We start from the raw sequence: 19,456 nt of genomic DNA on the forward strand, positions 1-19,456 counted from the left end.
AGCGCATTCCTGATTTATTTTGGCATATAACAGATTTTTATCCTAGAATCGCTTTAGTAACGCCCTCAGAGTTACAGTGGATCAATACGAACTAATCATCATATTCAGCTGACCCTCTTTTATCACTGTTCTGTGCAATGTACCTTTTGGAGCTCCAGGACGTTTTCTCTTTATACTTGCGGAATTCCAAGCATGTGTAGTGTACCAAGCTTGTGTTTCTGTCTAAACATTGACATTTTATCTTTCGTTGGGTGGCATGCGACAGCCATATAATTTACAAACCAAATTTAGATGCCAAATTCACAAATAAATTCAAAAAAATGACAAATGAAGATACTTCATAAAGATATCTAATATTTTACAACCAAAGAGATTCAAATCCAATAAATTCAATACTTAATAGCTACTAAAAGTATCATATTCTACCAAATATTCTCAACAATCCTTCTTCTTATTCTTAAAATGCTGTTATTCAAAACTTCCTAATCGATGTTAGATCTAAATTTTATTCGTATTGTTAAAACTTGACATAAACCTCCAATTTTATTGCATCAATAACAATATGACCTCACATTTATATCTCTTAACATTTTTTAAAGTGGACAGCTGAGACATAATAATAATTTTAACTCAAATCTGCCGCAAAATGACCTCACTTTTTTATATTCTTGTTCCTTGTTCTTATTCATTTAATAAAAAATAAAAAAAAATTCTGCATCTTTACACGCTTTATCATGCCATACATATTTTCATGCATGTGGTTCGACTCAATGAAGAGTCAGAATAAAAATTGTATGATTAGTAAAAGTGCTGGCAGAAAATTCGCTTGTGCATTGCCAAGTTATGAACATAAATCCTATTAATAAATATGTAATGAAGCTTCATGGATGTTGACTGAGCATTATGGAATGAATACTAAAAAAATCTTAGATTTTTATGCAGCATTTGAGAACGAGAAGTTTGAGATGAAGTTAAATCAACCAGAGGCGTCAAGTCATATTGTTTATGTGCTAATTATATTGTTGTAAACAAAAAATAATTTTCTGATTTTTTTGATAAAGTTTGCACCAATTTTTCACTTGAAAAATGGGAACTGACTAAAAATAGAACACTTAAATGATAATTTACCCTATTGCGAATAAATTTTTTGTTGAACGATATAAAACAAATTTCTTTCTTTTTTGAAGCAAGTTACTTTGTAGATTTTTGTAGTGTTTTCGTTAGTGAGAAATAAAGGAAGTTAAATATTTAGTGTAAATTTTGACTGAATGAGGTCAGAAAGAGGATTAGTATTTATAATTATTGCTAATTTTTTTTTTGTATATTTAAGCTGGTTTTGAGAAATGAAAATGAATACAGTCTTGGAAGCTTCAACTGTGTACTTGGAAAATTGGAATTAATATTTCAATGATTCGCAGCTTGATCGAAATCAGTTCAGCAATTAAATTTAGAATTTTTGTCTAATTTACGTATCGTATCTAATTTTGGACCCTAAATTACTGAGAGTTCTCGAGACTGAAATGTCTTGGGTTTGTCGAGATCGAGACTTTAATGAATTTCCTTTCTTGCTCTCGGTTTCCGATTCGGTTTCGGTCAATTTCGTCTCAGAAAATTCGTCATGACCGAAACATTAAGCAACCTTACCTGATACCTTCAAGAAAATTTCAGACATTTTCATTAAATTGCTCTTAAACAATCGAATCTTTCTCGGTTTCGGTCCCGGTCACGTTCTCATCCTCGATTTCTTCCCCATCCACGGACTCGTTCTTATCTTCGATCTGGTTCTCATTCTCGATCTTGTTCAAATCGTCGATCTGGTTTTCATTGTCAATCTTGTTCTCATCCTAAATCTCGTTTACATAATCAATCTCGTTACCATCCTTGACATATTTTTAACCTCAGTCTAAGAAAACCCGTCAAAATCGAAACTTCTGCAATTCCTCCTCGCAATAAATTAACCAAAATAATTACAGTTCTTACTTTTTTTGACACATTCAAGCCCCTATCGGCAATCCACCTCTAATCAAAACCACATAAAGAATTCAAGCTTTTCCCACTGCCTAAATTTAAAATTATTTGATCAAAAATAAAATTACATAACACAAGTAAGGATTATCACGATTTAGATTCGTCTCATAAGTCCCCCCGCATCTTCACATCTTAATCAAACATCACTCAAAAATCTAATCCCACAAAAATCTCGTTCTATTCCACAAATTTATGAATTTTGAATGTGTACATCGCCTTGTGGCAGCAGAAAAAGAACCAAAAAATAATAATACCAGTCACTAAATTCGAGACAAAAGCATGGAATTTTTTTCGGTTTTTTGAGTAGCATTAAAGTCCATAATCCGTCATGAAAGTTTTCATGTCGTCAGATGCTTAAAAATTGCTTACAAGAAAATGTTTTTCGGTCTCCATCGCCATGAAAAAGAAGGGAATCGAGTGAGGATGAAAATAAAGAATGAGATTTGACAGTGGACGGGAAGTTAAGTGCTTCTTATTATTTAAAGACTTTTTTATATCGTCTCTCTTTTTGTTCAGATTTGTTAAAGACTTAAAATAATGCCAAAATTTTTCTTTTATCACATTCCGTGATGACTCTGGATTGTTTTTTAAGAAAAAAATATAATTTTAATTACTTTAATGACCTAGAATTTTATTCTTTGGCAGCCACACACTGAAGGTTATGTCCATTAACCATTTAAAAAAGATTCTTTTATTCTTTTCACCAATCCGCCCACAAAAAGCATGAATTTGGTCAACGAGCAATTACATGAGGCTAATTTATATGCCATGAATAAAGAACTTAATGTGAATAAAATTTGTTCTTTCACCACAGAATTCATTCTTGACTTTCTCCTTTTAAAATTTCAATCACGTTCTTGTTATTTCTTCTTGAATATTATCTGAAACAGAACAAAAAAAGTACATGTCGTACATCCTCCTCCGCATGTAAAAAAGGCTTCATCGTTATTGGACTACTCAGGGTTGAGGGGGAACGTTGGAGAGATGAGAATTATTGGGAGAGTCTGGAAATGTTTGATATTTTTTACATAAAGTACAGTATTGTTACGATACTATCGTGTTTCATCAGTTTAGTCAAGAATGATTTAAGTTTGGAAATGCTTGGAGTTAAATTTAGGAATTCATACTTACTTCGCTGGCCATACGGGTGCGGTGCATTTCGTAGACCGAATATTCTGCAGAATTCTGTAACACAATTCTGAAGATTTCTGCAACAAAATTCTGCAGAATTCTGTAGAAATCCACAGAATTGTGTTACAGAATTCTGCAGAATTCCCCAGAATTTTTGTGGTTAAAATAATATTTTGTTGCATGCATGTCGCGCGACGTTCATCAGAATATTCTACAGAATTCTATAAAATTCTATAGAATTCTGAAAAACTCATTCTGTAGTCCAGATTTAAACGGGAGTGATTTTTTACGTCGACAGAAGTTCTGCAGAACTTACGCAGGATTTCTGTAACACAATTCTGCAGATTTCTGTAAAAATTCTGCAGAAACTTTTCATCAGTTTCATACTTTATCAAAAAAAAAAAGGTCGCTCATGCCAAGACTTGAACCCATGACTTTCATGTTGCAATAACATTAACTATAACCATTACGCCACCAAGACATATTATTTCATATTAAAATGATGGCAATTTTTCATATATAAAGATATATAAATATTTATTTGATATTATATTTTAGTTATAATAAATATCAAAAAATTTTATTTTTTTTTTCACATGATTAAAGAATAGATTTTTAGTAAATTTTCATTATTATATCAAAAATTTTGTATGAAATTAAAAATTTTGTAATTTTATACAAAATTCCGGAGAACCAGACTCTTGTGAAGCATCTATATTATAATCACCCAATTCCTTTGCCGATACAAGAACGGAAGCCATGTGAAGCCATTTTGTGTAGCCGAAAACTGAGGGGTATCAGGGGGTATGGGGGTGTAATGTTATGCCACATAAAGCTATGTGAAGATGAAAATTCTGAAGATTGCCACGGGCGCTACCGATACTCTAGTATAATATAAAGTTTAAAGGAAACACAAAAGCTATTTATCTTTTAAGTGGGTACCCTTTAAAATAAAATTATCCCTCACCAATAGAACCCTAAAATTCCACCTGTCTTCTTAAAAATATTAAAAAAGATAATAGGTATTTTAAATACTATGAATAGTGCGAATATCCTATAATATTTGCATCCGTACAAAAGAAAGTAAAGTTTAAATCAGAACTACAGAATGAGTTTTGCAGAATACTATAAAATTCTGCAGAATTCTGTAGAATATTCTGGTGAATGTCACGCGACATGCATGCAACAAAATATTATTTTAACCACAAAAATTCTGCAGAATTCTGTGGAATAATTCTACAGAATTCTGCAGAATTTTGTTGCAGAAATCTGCAGAATTTTGTTGCAGAAATCTGCAGAATTGTGTTACAGAATTCTGCAGAATATTCGGTCTACCAGATGCACCGGAAGCGGCCATACGGATCGATTGTGATATACGGCCTCACACAGATGGCGTTTAAAGCTGTCCTATCACTGCTTTTCATCTCCCAATTACCAATACAATGCTATCTCTACCAATAGCCTCCTTCCATGAGCTCTTTGATCGTCATATTAAGGTATATATACTTAAAATGAAAGAGATTAGAAGATGGGGTTATAAAATTCAAAGCAAACGTCATAAACTACTTCATTGACGTAAGAAAGTAACAACTGAGGACTCAATTTGCCTCAACTTGCACTAACTCTCTAGTCTCGGACAATGCCGAATGACGTCTTTCTCATTACAATCTTGAGGGCCCCTTGCTATAATCCAATGATTAATATGAACTTCCACGAACTGTACCTGCTTCAAACTTATCAATTTAGCTTAAAATTGGATATTTTCATTAATTCAACAGCAAAACTTAAAGATGATTCGAATTTCATATAGAGCCGCATTGATTTGAGTTGATATTTCCTCTTAAAATCAAGTTGACCTCAAGCTCCAAGCTTCACAAACTCCCATCCCATCCCTGCCCATCTTTACCATAAAAATTAATTTTATTTGCATACATGATTTTCATTTACAATTTTGTAACAACCAAGTAAATTGGAATTATGACCCACAATGAAGAACGATGAGTTAAAAAATATTCAGCGGAACTAGATTGATAACTGCAATAATTAAAGTTCGTCTTCACTAAGAGAAAAATTTACTTCATGCCAATCATAACTTTTTGATACTCATTTAAATTTTTTTTTTATTTTTCGTCTTCCTTTTTTGACATTCCGCAATCATTGTCTTTACAATCTTGTTGAAAGAAAAAAAATAAGAACAAAAGAAGCATCCAACTAAGCACCGAACCATAAAAATGAGGGTAACATCATAGAATCTATATTATGAGAATGGGTATTAATGGCATGTCCGTATAATGGCAATAAATTTTCATCAAATTTTTTATTTCTTGTTCTTTTACTGTGTCTTGCCCTTGCTCCACTGTTCCATCACTTCTTCATCGTCAGGCCATAACAGAGCATGAAAAGAAATATGATTTTTTGATGAAGGGAGAATGTGTACAGTGAGAAATGAAGTCTTAATCCTCTTTCTTTACTGACTAGTATTTTGATTGCCACCGACTGGTAAAACGACTGACAGACAGTTAAAGCCTGTGACTAATACAAAAAAAGAGATCTTTTTTTTCTCTTAATAATTCTTATTTAAATTGAACAACTACTGAATTATATTTGGAGTTGATGGAGTTAATTAAAAATTTGGTGAATTAGGCATGCAGAGTAATAATTTTTGGACCTTTTTATGTCTAAGTCAGTTAATGTTTAGATCTTTGATTTTCATTGGATGTCACTTGATACAATTGACTTGAAATTGGATGTCACTACAGTTTTAAATGAAAGTTGAGTCCATCAAACTATTTTATTGCATCGGCTAAATGCGAATTCATCAAATGAAGACAATTCGCCTCCTAACAGCACAATATGTTCGCTAGGGTATCGCTGGGTCGACGTAAGGTACGATGTTGACCTGACGACATTGAGGCGATGAATTTTTACGGTCAAAAGTGCGATTACCCGCATTGTGCCGCTCGGGTTTGGAGCTTTAATTTCAAAATACGATCAATTACACTTACGAGACTCGAACTCATGATTGATGAATGAGCTTAAGACTTTCTGAATCTGGCGACACTAGAAACTAACTAATAATGATAATAATTTTGGATAATCTACCAATGATCTTGTGTTGGTCCAAAACTGCAGATTCTTAACCCGAGTGGACAAAGATACGTTACAACAAGTTAATGACATGTTAATGTCAAATTGATGACTAGTTCTAACATATTTTTGTCCACTCGGAAAAGGTTCTTGGCCGACCCGTAATATATTCTGACTTCAAATTTACATCCTCAAATCACCAACTCTGCATTCCAACGATAATGTTGTTTACCTTAATTTGCCGTCAATTACCTCCTTGCATGTGTGTCTTCCGTAATTTCTTTTCGGCCGATAATGAATTAAATTAAAAGTTCTTGTTCAAAAAAAAAAAAATTAATCTTTGTTTATGGATACTTTATATTTTGTTACTTCTCCTTTTTGTTACATACAGAATTAATGAGATTCTCATTTTACTTCTTTTCATTCTTCTCGTTCCTTTCTTCATTATTTGTTTAACATGCTCCACAAAAACTATTCATTAAAAATGATATAAATAGACATTCTGTACATGAAAATATTTAGACATTAAGCACAGCTACTACATTTCTAAATGTGTATTATTGTTGTTAAAACAACACTGTGATCTCACTTTATGGATACAATTTTTTTGGAGTGGTTGCGGAAATCTCATTAAGAATAATGAAATCATATTTTTTTTTGGTTGAGAATATTATTATTTTTTGTGCGAATTTCTTTTTGCTGGCTATTCTATACGGTGATGACTATATTCATAATTTACAGTCAATTTTAAGTGAGTGGGCATGTGCGAAAGGTAGTCATTGAAAAACTGATGAAAGCATGGTCTTGTCGGTATTAATTTTCATGTGGAATGTTACAAAGTGGATGAGTTTCTTTTTGTTATTATTAAATGAAATTTTGTTATTTGTGATTGCGTGTGATGAGAGAAATGTAGTTAGATTGTAGGTGATTTTGAAAAATTTACCAATGTTTTAATTTTTTTTTTAATTTTTTGACAAATTTTTTCAATTTGTTCAAATTTTCATTTTCTTCATTCAAAATCATGAAGTTGAAATGTTTTTCACCAATAAAAAATTGGAAAATTCGAGCCAAAAATCGAAGTCGACTTGAATTTCATATAAAATTGAGCTGAATTGACTCGACTTTTGCATTGAAAATCCATTGTGCTGACTTGAAAGTATTCCAACGACACTTAAAGCTCCTCGACAAAAATTGACAATTTAACTTCAACTTGCATAAATTGATATCGATAGATAATTACACAATAAATTAATTTGATTTATCACGGTCCAATACACACCTTATTACATCATATTGCACATGTTCTTCCTTATAACTCATCAAAATTGGTATTGATAATTGAATTTGATTACTTTTGAATTCTAAGATGTTTCAGGATGACTTGACTCTCAAATGTCATCAATATGGGTGAATATCACTTTCAAATATTCAGAGACGTATAAAGGAGTGTTTGCAAGGCTTTAACTTGGCCTTAGCCCAGTGTTGCTTAAATTGTGTGCCACGGCACACTAGTATGTGATGTCATGAGTCGCATGTCATGTATATTTTCGGTGGCTTTACACGAAGGTGTCCCATGGCACAAAAAGCATGGACAACACTGCCTAAGTCTAATGTAATTCAGAGCAAAATGTCGCAAAATCGATCATAAAGTCACAAAATCACAAAAAGTCCACAAAATGAAACAATCCAAAATCCCTCGTCATGTCACTGTAAATATCACATATCTTCTTCATTAAGTAATAATTACAAATATTCAAGGTTTCAATTTCCATTTCAATACATAACTTCAAGTGTCATCCTTAAAGCGTATGTTCGTACATATGTATGGTAACCTAGTGACCTAGAGCTAAATTAATTTACTATTAGTTCCATCCAATTCCTCTTTAATTTGTCTTTCGAGAAGTATATTATTTAAGTAGATAGTGTGAAGTCTTATAGAATCACTTATATGCTTATGTTCAATATTTGAGTGGCTATATATAAAATATTATCGATTATTTTAAATAGTCAATGAATATTAAGTATGATGGATGATTTGTTGTGTATTTAGTTGACATCACTGATGACAATTTTGCTAGCGTGATGAATCTCTTTATATTCATCCTTAATGCTAAATTGTGGTTACCTTTAATATAAATAAAAATTAATTAAATCCAAAAAAACGACATCTTTCTATCCATAATGAGGATATGAGGAGATACGGAGACAAAAAATAGTTAATGTCATTAAGAAGATTACCATAACAGAGCAATATCACTAGCACAAGCCACTTAAATGATTTATGTCATGCTATATTTTGTTATTAAAATGATGAATTATCTCACATTCTTCTTCGTTACTATGTGTAAATCTAGTAAGAATGAAAATGTTAAGTTAATGCGCGTGTTCAACGACTGTTTTGTCTATAAATATTTTCAGACATATTGTGTGAATTGTTACTGTTACTTATATGTTGAGATAGTTAATCTGGAAAGTGTAGAATTTGAGAATATTAAGCAATATGAAGTGATATTGATATGTCAGGGTTGGGGATTGAATGTTGATGATCAGGTCGTTGGAAGTATTGGAGTCTAAGTTGCATACTATATGCTCTAAGCGACGCAATAGAGGCGGTCTGACCGCAATTAATTATATTAACGGTTACAAAACGGCTGTTTATGACTCAGTTGCCTGATACATTCCTGGAAGGCACACGATCTACATAATCTTGCCCCTTTCGGGCATTGCTCTTGCCCCAAGTCAAATTCAATAGAATCCGGTCTCAGGCAAGAGTTAAGTCGATCTTGGGTTGGATTTTCTGCTACTCCTTGGCTATGTACTGTCCAGAATTGAACCCAAAACAGCAACAATCAATAATTCACCTCAAATATCCCCAAGACTCCAACTCTGCTTCAAGTATTCTCAATATTAAGTAAAAGAACACTCTCAAGTAGCCATTAAAAAAAGTTTTAAGATAAAACAGAAGTTGTTGAAAAATTTAGTGTATTTTTGCGTACGAGAATAATTCTATCAATCAGCCATTAAGACTTTATAATTATGTGCTAATCTAAATGATGATATTCACATTGAATCATGCGTGAATTCTTCTTCTGTCCATATTTTTGTCGTTAATTTTGATATTTGTAATTTTTTAGAGTTTTTTTTTGCCCACGAAAATCCATAACTTTTTAGTGACCACACAAATCTCTTTTTATTGCTCTTTTGTTTCGTATCTGCTAAAATATTTTTCGACTTTTTTTTTCTTCTCACTATAATTTTAAATGACCAAAATTGGTTCTCATGATCTCAAAAAATGTGTTCGATTCTCGTATATTCTTCTTGATCGACAGACAAAAGGATTGCATAATCAATAGAATTCGATGATTATGGATAGGTGTTTCGGTGAATGACATTCAAAGGTGTGAAAAAGCTTTTGAAAATTATTAGATTTGATTGACAATAAATTGATCTGATTATATATAGGAATTATTAATTAAAATTGTGGGTGGTTTAACTTGTTGACATTTAAGACTAGATTTGAGAAGAGTCGGTAAATTTTGGAGAGAATTGCTTAATTTCTGAGACTTTGCTGGCCGTATAGATCAACTAAGATCCATGGCCTACCTCAGATGATGCTTAAAGCTGGCTCATCCGCCTGCCAATTGCCAATACTAAATGCAATACTGTCCCTATCGACAGCTTCCTTCCAAAAGCTTGTTGGCATTTTTGACACTCATTCAAAACCAAAACTGCAATAGCAATCCAACTTATTCATACATTAGATGATCACATGTTTCCTGAAATTCGAAACAAAACATGATTAATGCATTTAAAATTTCCTCTGATGTCATCCGTTCTGTTTTTGCATTTATTTCTGCTGATCAGATTCACATTTTAAGCCAACATGAGAGAAATGATGACGAATAATTATAAACAAGATCAAATTTGTAATTAATCATCATCAATGTCATAATTTACATTACAATTATTTATGTGACTTACATCACCATCAATATTATACTTTAAACAGCATGTCGTTGAAGATAATGTTTAATATTATGACAAATACCAGTTATTTATCATTAATTTTTAAGGAATATTGATAGTGATCATATGTGTAGCGAATATGGATCATCTCCGCATTTCAGGTTATTCCCCCTTTTAAATGAGCGCCACACATTGTGCGTGGTGATTATATTGATGTAGCTAATTAATGTTATTTCAAACACAGAAAAAAAATATTTAAATTGAGGCAATAAGTGATCAAATTTTTACGAGCGAATAAAGCTGATTTTGGGATATAAGAGTCTTAAAATATACTTTGTAATATCTGCCTTGTTAGCTTTAAGTGGCGGAATATTTGAAAACAGAGTTGAAATCTATGACATTAAAAATGTTTCATGAGGTCTAGACGGTCATAAAAGTGATCTTAAGAGGCATAAAGTTCTTTTATAGATTTACATGAGTCATTATTTGCTAGTGTTTGGGGATGGATTGATTGTTTTGATAAATTTTGTTTTATTTTGATATGTAAGAGGTTCAGTGCTTAGTTGTTGAGATTTATCTGTAGAAGAGGACGTCATAGGCTTCATTTGTACTAGTGGTGGTCACTCTTTGTACCGCAGCACACTAAAGTGCTGCCAAAAATGTTTGAAAATGGCATGAACCGTATGACATGAGAAATTTCGGTCGAGGATCACTTGCAAGGTGTCTCATCATTGCTCAAGACATTAAACTTGCAATTTTAGTAGCAATTTCTCATTTCTTGTGTCATCTGTCAATTGAACTTTCAGTTTAACCCACACAGAATGCAAATCAAATTCCACAAAAAACTGCCATAGATTAGCTTCTTTATATGAGCCAATCCCAGAGGCTGAACCCCTTGTCTAATTAAAAACATGATACAAGACTGATATCCAACAAACAACAAAAGGAAATCTCATCATCAATTTCTCAGAAATAAAAATAAATAAAATTTATAACCGAGACTAAAAATACATTTTTTGCGATTTTTTTGAAAAAAACACACAAATTAGGATTGAATCACTCAAAAATAAAGCCAGATCTCGTTTGCCATCATCTATTGTATGGATATCGGTAATAGATCGATTGAACATATGAGAGACATATTATATATGTAAATTGGTATTGTTATGTTAAATTAATTGCCATAAAAATGCTCTATTGATGGAATAAAAAAATAACAGATACAACAACAATGATTGATGGGTTTATAATGGATAAAAGTCGTAGTTTTTGTCTTTTTGAATTGATCTTTCTATGGATGAATGACGATAAAAGGTCAATATATGTGATGATGCGACACACACGCATAAGCATTTATGCTGTACATCCATAAATATCATCAATTTTGTAATTTAAGTCTTCTCTTATTGACCATTTTTTAACGATAATGAAGTTGTAAAAAAACTTTTTTTTGTATATTTTTCACTTTACGCCAACGCTGCTCATTACTATTCATTGATACAATTTAAGAAGAAAAAAATATGTTTATTGCCTTTTTATTGCACTTATTTAATGGATGAAATGACCGAATAGCTGTAAAACAATTATGTTCTTTACAATGGATGGTATAAAATATATCACATTTCTTGTACATATTTAGTGCATTAGCATATTTAACAATGGGAACTTTTGTGAAATTTTGAGGATGACTGTTGCGTATGTTGTGGTTGGAATTTTAAGTTTGAGGAAATTTTGATGTCAAAATGCGAAAATTTGGATGGCTTTTTGAGAAAACCACATGATATTAAGGTTCAGGGGTACACAACTATGCTGTGGCTCACAGTTCGGATACATACAATTAGTACACTCAATTAAAGATCTGCATGATTTGCAGACATTACTTAAATAGAAGATTGATGGGCTGTGCTGAAAATCAAACCAAAATTCTCCAAAAATCATCAAAATCTTCAACCCAAAACTACTCCAGACATTAAAACGTTCCAATTTCACTCAAATTCAACCCATTTCCTCATAAAAACTGACATTAAAGTGACACTTTTCAATAATAAATTATTTTGCACTTCTTATTTGTCCCAAATAAAGCACCAAGTTCAATTAACTTAGTCGTGGTCATCAAACCATTATGTTCCAAATCAATCAATTAAAGTAAGCCAAAAGTAAGCACTTAAAACTGATGATTTTAGTTTCAAAAAAATACAAAAAAGCAAGCGAAATCGTGAGTTGGCGTGAATCGATACTCATGCTGCTCAATTTATCATCAATGAATGAGTCAATTGATATTTTATTTTTTTCATTTATTTATCCCCCATTAAATTCATCTATCTCTTTATTTTTATCCATACTCATTGAATTCAATGGAAATAGTGTTGATGATAAGTGTGTGAACAATAAGTACTTTAATGGATTCAAATGGATTGTGGATGCAGAGAAATAATATTTATTTATATATTTAAATTAAGTGTATTTAATTGATGTTTTATGATGAAACACTATATGGTGGATGATGACATATTTTTTTATCTTTTGCTTTCTAACTGCTGTCGTTGATGCTACTACATAAATCCGGGTAGCACAGATTAGTTGTTAGGAGTTTGTCAAGTTTTTGTGTGTTAATGGTAAATTGCGACCTTTCCAAATATTAAAAATCGGTTAATTGATCAAAAATCCAGTCTTTAGGTCGGCTTGATGGACGAACCACTGTCTTTTCAACCGGATTCGGATTAAATCTGGCAACATACCGAAATCACGCCGGTTTCGAAAAGTTTGGAGACATATAATTCCGAATGACGGATCCCGAGTGAAACTCGAACCTACGTCTGATTTTTCCCTTAACATGTCCTATCACTGAGCCATCGGGGATTACTCGACTATATGGCAAAATGTCTTGTATAAGTTATACATTTTTGTATCTAACCAACTACTGCACAACCAATAATGCACTGTGGATAGTCCGTTACAAAAATATCATTCCATAATAGTTCTCTGAGTCAAAGAGCAACTCATAAACTCTTTATTACTCTATAATATATAAGAAACCATCTCACAGAGTCAAAAACTGACAACCTCCTTACAACTCTACTGCTCGGCACTGCTGTTTGTTTATTCAGCGAGTTATGCATTGCAGCGTAATAAAACAAATTCATTGGAAAGTGTCATCATATTTCATGCATTTCTATTTTATTATAAACACAATTCTTTAAGCTTGTTTATATGAACACAATTCGACCCACTCAGCATGGATGGATAGATGATTTGGGTTAACAAAAAAATCTTGTTCATTTAAATATTTTTTTTTGAGGATCTTTTTGCAGTCATCGTCTTTAATTTAGATACTTTCTGATCTCATTTTAGATTTTTTTTGAGATTTTTTATTGATGATGCTATCTCGACAATGATTCACACTTCTCATGTTTTTATTGCATGAGATAATTTTTTGTATAAGCTAGAAAATAAAAGAAAGACGAGCTCATATATCACTTGAGCCGCGAAACACATGCAGCGAGGAGAAGAAAATTAACAAATTTTGCCATAAATTTGCTCGACTAAAAAAAATTTATTTTGTTATGCTTATTTTATATTGTTAACTCATCTTGACTTCTTTTTGACTGAGCTTGTGATCTCGAAGAGGAAGAAAATAAATCAAATTTGAAATATAAAATCTGTTGAATAATTCACATAGATTTGTGTATAACAAATTGATAAGAGATACAATTTTAAATTTATATGGATGATTTTGTTCATATTTTTAAGGAGATTACATGTTTGTTTAGTCTTAAGACTGTAAGATTTATGTTTGTTGATAGTTGTTTAGTGTTTATTTATTTCAAGTATCAGATACAGATCTTAAATGTTGTTTTCAATTATGCAAATTTTGAAAATAATAAAATGATAAATTTAAGGAGCGGAAGTGAGTTTATTTGCGGGTTTTTTAGAGGTTTGGTCTGTATTAAAATAGAAATTTGATATCCGAATAGCACAAGTCGGTTAGTTAATCCTAAATCGGAAATCAGGACAGCGTGACTCCGACTTGGTGCCGGATTTAAATTGAATCCGAATTGTCAGAATCATGTCGCTCTGGAGTCGGATTTTTGATTCTTTTCTGCTACTCGGAACATGCTACTCGGCGTATAAATGACCGAATATCCGGTTCCAGGACGACTTGACTCTGACTTGTGACCGAATTTCATCGAATCTGGCTTGAGGTCAAAGTCATGCTGATCTGAAACCGGGTTTTCAGCCATTTTTTGCCTTGTGTTGTCAGGGATAGCTTTCCTGTTCTTGCAATTTGTGGCTTGTCAAAAACCCATTAAATACCCTTTAAAAATGACTTTAAAATTCAATTTTTCAACAAAAATCAATAAAAATCTTTCAAAATTCTGAAATATTAACGATCAATTAGCCACTGCTTGCAAATCACATTAGCAACTTGCTCTCAACTGCTGACAGTCCTTGTCAATTTCGCCAAAAATTCTCCTTCAAAAATTTCATTTCACAGAACAATTTTAAACCCCATGGGATGAAAAGTTGAGTGATTTTAATAAATATTCATCACATAATTTTATTAAAAATCAAATAAACTGTTAAACACTTGACAGGAAGCCATCATCATTTAAACTTTGAGTTAAGAAAATATTCTCAATTTTAATTTGAAACATAATCCTTCAAATACTAAGGAGAAGTGTATACACTTGCTTCATATTATTTAATCATAACAAGAAAGGAGTGAATTAAATGCTCAAAAGTTAAAAAATTCCCTAGCAGCTTAGCATTACTCATATGTTGAATTTCCATTGAATTTTTCAATATCAAGAAGGAAAATTAACGATTTAGTAATTAAAATTTTTATTTTCTCAGCTTTTCATGCCACACACACAATTTGTAATAAAAGAAAAGATAGAAATTAGCATGAGATTAAAATTAGCAAATTATCTGCCATGTTTATTCAATCAACGGCAAAACCGGTGCGCGATCAGTGAGTAAAAGGAGAGGCCAAAACACATTCGCTAGTCATTAAATTTTACTTAAGACTCATGTCCAATATAATCACCATCAGTTCGACTACATGAGAAATGTAAAGAAGAGTAAAAATTGAAGAATCGTCTCACGACCTCAAAAGAATGAAAACAAAAAAAAAGCGACTAATGGTGTTAATTAAAAGTTATGTTTCTCTACGATTTCATCGTCGCGTCTGGGGATCTTACAGACATAAAAAAGAATCTTGAGTGAGTCAGCACGAGAAAGAAAAGAAAGAAAAAAAATTTAAATTTTTAATTTCTTTTTCTCTGTTACCATACGTGATCGCCACACGATTTTATACTTTTTTGCCCGTATTTTATTTATAAAATACGAACAATTTTTTTCGACAATTCATTGAACTTTATTCTATATCAATCTTGATTATGCTTTGCGAATATCTATGACAGGAGTTGCGTGGGATATACTTTTCAGTATCAATGTTAACTGACAGTGGCATTGATTGTCTTTAGCATCAACATTGTACACGATAAATCAGTAGCTGGTAAATATGAAAAATGACATACAATTGTACGTGTCATCATGCTGTCTATTTTGGACATTTAACGTATTAAGTCATCACATATGAAAAATTGATTTTGTCGTTTTGTTAAATTAATCAGCTACTCATGGGATTTGACTATGACAGGGCTGTACAACCTATTTTATGCCATGGCACACATTTGTTGTAAGTCACGATCAAACGACGTACGACATGTCACGACCACATACGACATGTGATTCATGACATTTCAAATAAAGCTCATGTGCCACAGCACACAGTTTGCCCAACACTGATCTCCACAACATTCAATTCTTTGACAGCTTATTTGTTTAATATTTCGACAATCTATAACTAAAATTAATGAAATATTGAAAGCAATGATGATTAATACATTTCACATTACCAGCTAACGCTGAGGTCATCTATACTTAAAAATAATTAAAAAACTTATCGTTCTATTTTTCCAAGACTTAACTTGATTATGACTGCAATTTTAATAGCTTTTCTGTGTTCATAATCATAAATATGAAGTGAGATTAATTGCATAGTTGCGAATAGGAATTGAATAAGAATATTTTCAATATTGATTGAAAAGTTATTGCCGATGACTGGTCTATAATCATCTCGAGAGTGTTTAAATGGATGAAAATTAATTGAATAAGTGAAAGAAGCTTGGATAAATGTTTCGAGATTGATCGGTCGGATTGAGATAAAGAGGATTTGTAATCATGAATTGATGGGTTTTATGAGTAGAATTTTGCGAAGAAACAATTGCTGGCTACTAATGGGTCATGAAGTAGATCGTGAGCTAAACAGGCTGTCTATCATTGCATTATTAGGCTACCTTTGATCTTATCTACCTCTTTGGCTACTTGAGGTCTGGAAGATTCATTAAAATCATGGAAAATTAGAGCTTGTGGTCAGTACTGTCCTATACTGGTTATTAACCGAAGTCCAAAGCATTCAACTGCATTTTTTCAGCACTAAAATTCAAAATTTTGATAAAATTCCTTAAAAAACCATCATCCGATCTTCCATACCTCATAACAATTCCAATCAGGAATGTTAAATTAAAATATACAACCCAAAAAGTCAAGAACCATAAATCCCTGACTTCTTTCCTTCTCATTCATTCCGATCATATCTCTTAAGTCATGAAAAATTAATTTAATATTATTTTGTGAAGTTCAATTACAGTTATTACATCAACCGGCTAAAATAAAAAAATAGAACAATAACTTATTACTGCTTTGCATGACATCATTCGTGCACTTTTATTCTTCCTTTATGCTTCTTCTTTATTGCATAAATCTCCACTTGTTGCCTTACTTTACTTACCTCTCTATACACTTTTCACCATGTAAGTAGCCATTTCGCGTATTATCTTAATGGTCATTAAGTTGCTTATGCAAGCAAGGCCAGAAGGAAGGAGTACATGCTGAAAAAATTCAACGATGCGATAAGAACATCATTTCAATGAGAATAAGAATTGAAAAAAATGTTTTTTGAGTAGATTCTTGTGTTATTGTGAACAATAGGCAACGTGTGTTGACCGGCTGCTCATGAAATTTATCATGAACATGCGAATGAAATTACTGGAGACTCCCAAAAAGTGGTTGGAGCTATGGTATGAGTTGATGTTTTGGGTTGGAATGCTTTGAAATGGAATTTAAGGTCAAAAAGTCCATTTGGGAAGCTCTAGACTAGAATTAGCGCATTTTCTGAGTCAGGGTAGCTTGCATGCCACCACACACTTCAGTACAGGTGTTGCCCCGTGTTGAAGTGTGCTGTGGCACGCATGGCACCCTGCCAGTTGTTCTCGACCCCATTGAGTCATTATAAGAGTCCAAACCCCTCCGTTACTAACCGAACAATTTAAAATCCTCACGAAACGGAAGAATATATCAAAAGAAATCATGAACTGAAGTGCGTCGTGTTTCATTGTATATACAATTTGCAAATTAGCATAATAACAGTAATTCCATGCTGCTCAATTTATTAATAACATCACATTTGCAAGTAATTTTTTGAGGAGTAAAACTGGATGAAAAAATATTTTTTAATCTTGACGACGACACAATGTGTTGAGTTTGAACGGAAATTGGAAGTTATTTTAAGTTAATTGGATACATTTGTAAAAAAGGCCAAAAACACGAGTAGTAATTGACAATTTTAAAGTATTACTATTTAAGTAGAAAAATCGATAAAAATCATGTCTGAAAATTTTTTAACAGCCTTGAATGGTCGCGGCACTTAAAATTCTTTGATCCCATAACTATTAAATTGATGATCCAATAAATTGAACAAAAGGCGCCAAATTCGTAATATGTAAGATCAATACCCATAATGATGACAATTGTGCGTGATGTGTGGGTAACTCATTATTTGTTGTAAATTTGTGATAATTGAAGTAGCGTGGTAATTGAGCAGTTTTGACTCTTCATTCACAAAAAAACGATCTTCACTTTGTTGTTGTTGTTGCATAATTTTTGGAAATTTGATTCCTCAATGAAGCGTATTTTTTTTAGTTCAAGAGTCAGTTCCAATTATGGGAGAGATTTGAGTATTTGTATATATTTATTATTGTACCGTAAAAATGAACAATAAATCAAATGAATGAATCACATTAAATGTGGAGATAAAAAGAAGCAAATCAATTCATGTCATTGGTTCCGTTTGTGTCATTTTATCTTTATAAGAGCATTGGCAATCAAAATTTTAAATAAGTCATTGAATTCGATGGATGCAGATGAATGAAGCGGTTTTATTTTGGTTTGTTTTGTGAAATGGATGGATAAGTTTTGGGAGATAAATTAAAGGCTTTTGTAAAAAGTTCTGATTTTTTTGAAAGGTATGAGGAATTTGGTTGTTTTATTTGAATTTTAGTCGAATTTTATATGAAATTGGGTCGAATCTGGTCGAATTTTCCATACAAAATCCTAGTCGACATTGAACTCTGGTCTATTTTGAGGGTTTTGAGGTCCTCAATAGTTCAAATCAAGAGCCAGGGCTAAGAATTTTAAGTTTAAGAACCGCAATGATCCTTTATATTCTATTCCATGCTTCATACCGGTAGGCATACCGTAGAAATAGTTAAAAATCCTGCTTTGGTCAACATGACTCTGTCCTGATGCCGGATATCAGCGAATCTAACCTAAACCCAGTGTCACGTTGACCTGGTGCCTATAATCCGGCTCATACCTACTCAACTCTTGCCTGAGTTCAGAACTCATCAAATTTAGTATGACACCAGTGTCACCTTGACCTAGTGCTAAATTTCGATCATTTCTACGTCGTGCGCTTTCCAGGAAAATACACATAACAGAATATTTGCACGACAATATCTACCTTTGCTCGATAATTTGATTATCTAACGGATTATCCTATCTCATAATCATGCAATAATTATCGTACGATAATTCAGTATCTTATAATCGACTTAAAACGGTACTCGGCTTTAATATACACTTTTAATTTATGATTCTAGAAAGCTTTTAGTATTGCTTTAATTATTTCATTTTTTGCATATGATTAATAATGGCAATTACATTTTAATTTTCAAGTTTTCAATATCATCATTACTAATCCTCGTTCTTAATTTATTGTAAATAACTAAATTTTGCATAAAACATTGTATAAGTTATACAATGTTTAGTGTAAAATCTCTCGATAGATTAATTTTATTAAAGTAATGACAAAATGCTAAAGGTCAATTTTGCTAGTTTT

General features: G+C 32.1%; 1 protein-coding gene across 22 annotated transcripts in view; it reads left to right on the forward strand.

The window, feature by feature from the left end:
• trol (terribly reduced optic lobes) overlaps positions 1-19,456 on the forward strand; it is a 188,114-nt gene that overhangs the window by 15,856 nt on the left and 152,802 nt on the right. The gene's annotated exons all lie outside the window — the stretch shown is intronic.

This window comes from Chironomus tepperi, unplaced genomic scaffold, assembly GCF_022539635.2.
Source record: "Chironomus tepperi strain 1889 unplaced genomic scaffold, CSIRO-AGI_Ctep_v1 contig_73, whole genome shotgun sequence".
NCBI classification, from domain to species: domain Eukaryota; kingdom Metazoa; phylum Arthropoda; class Insecta; order Diptera; family Chironomidae; genus Chironomus; species Chironomus tepperi.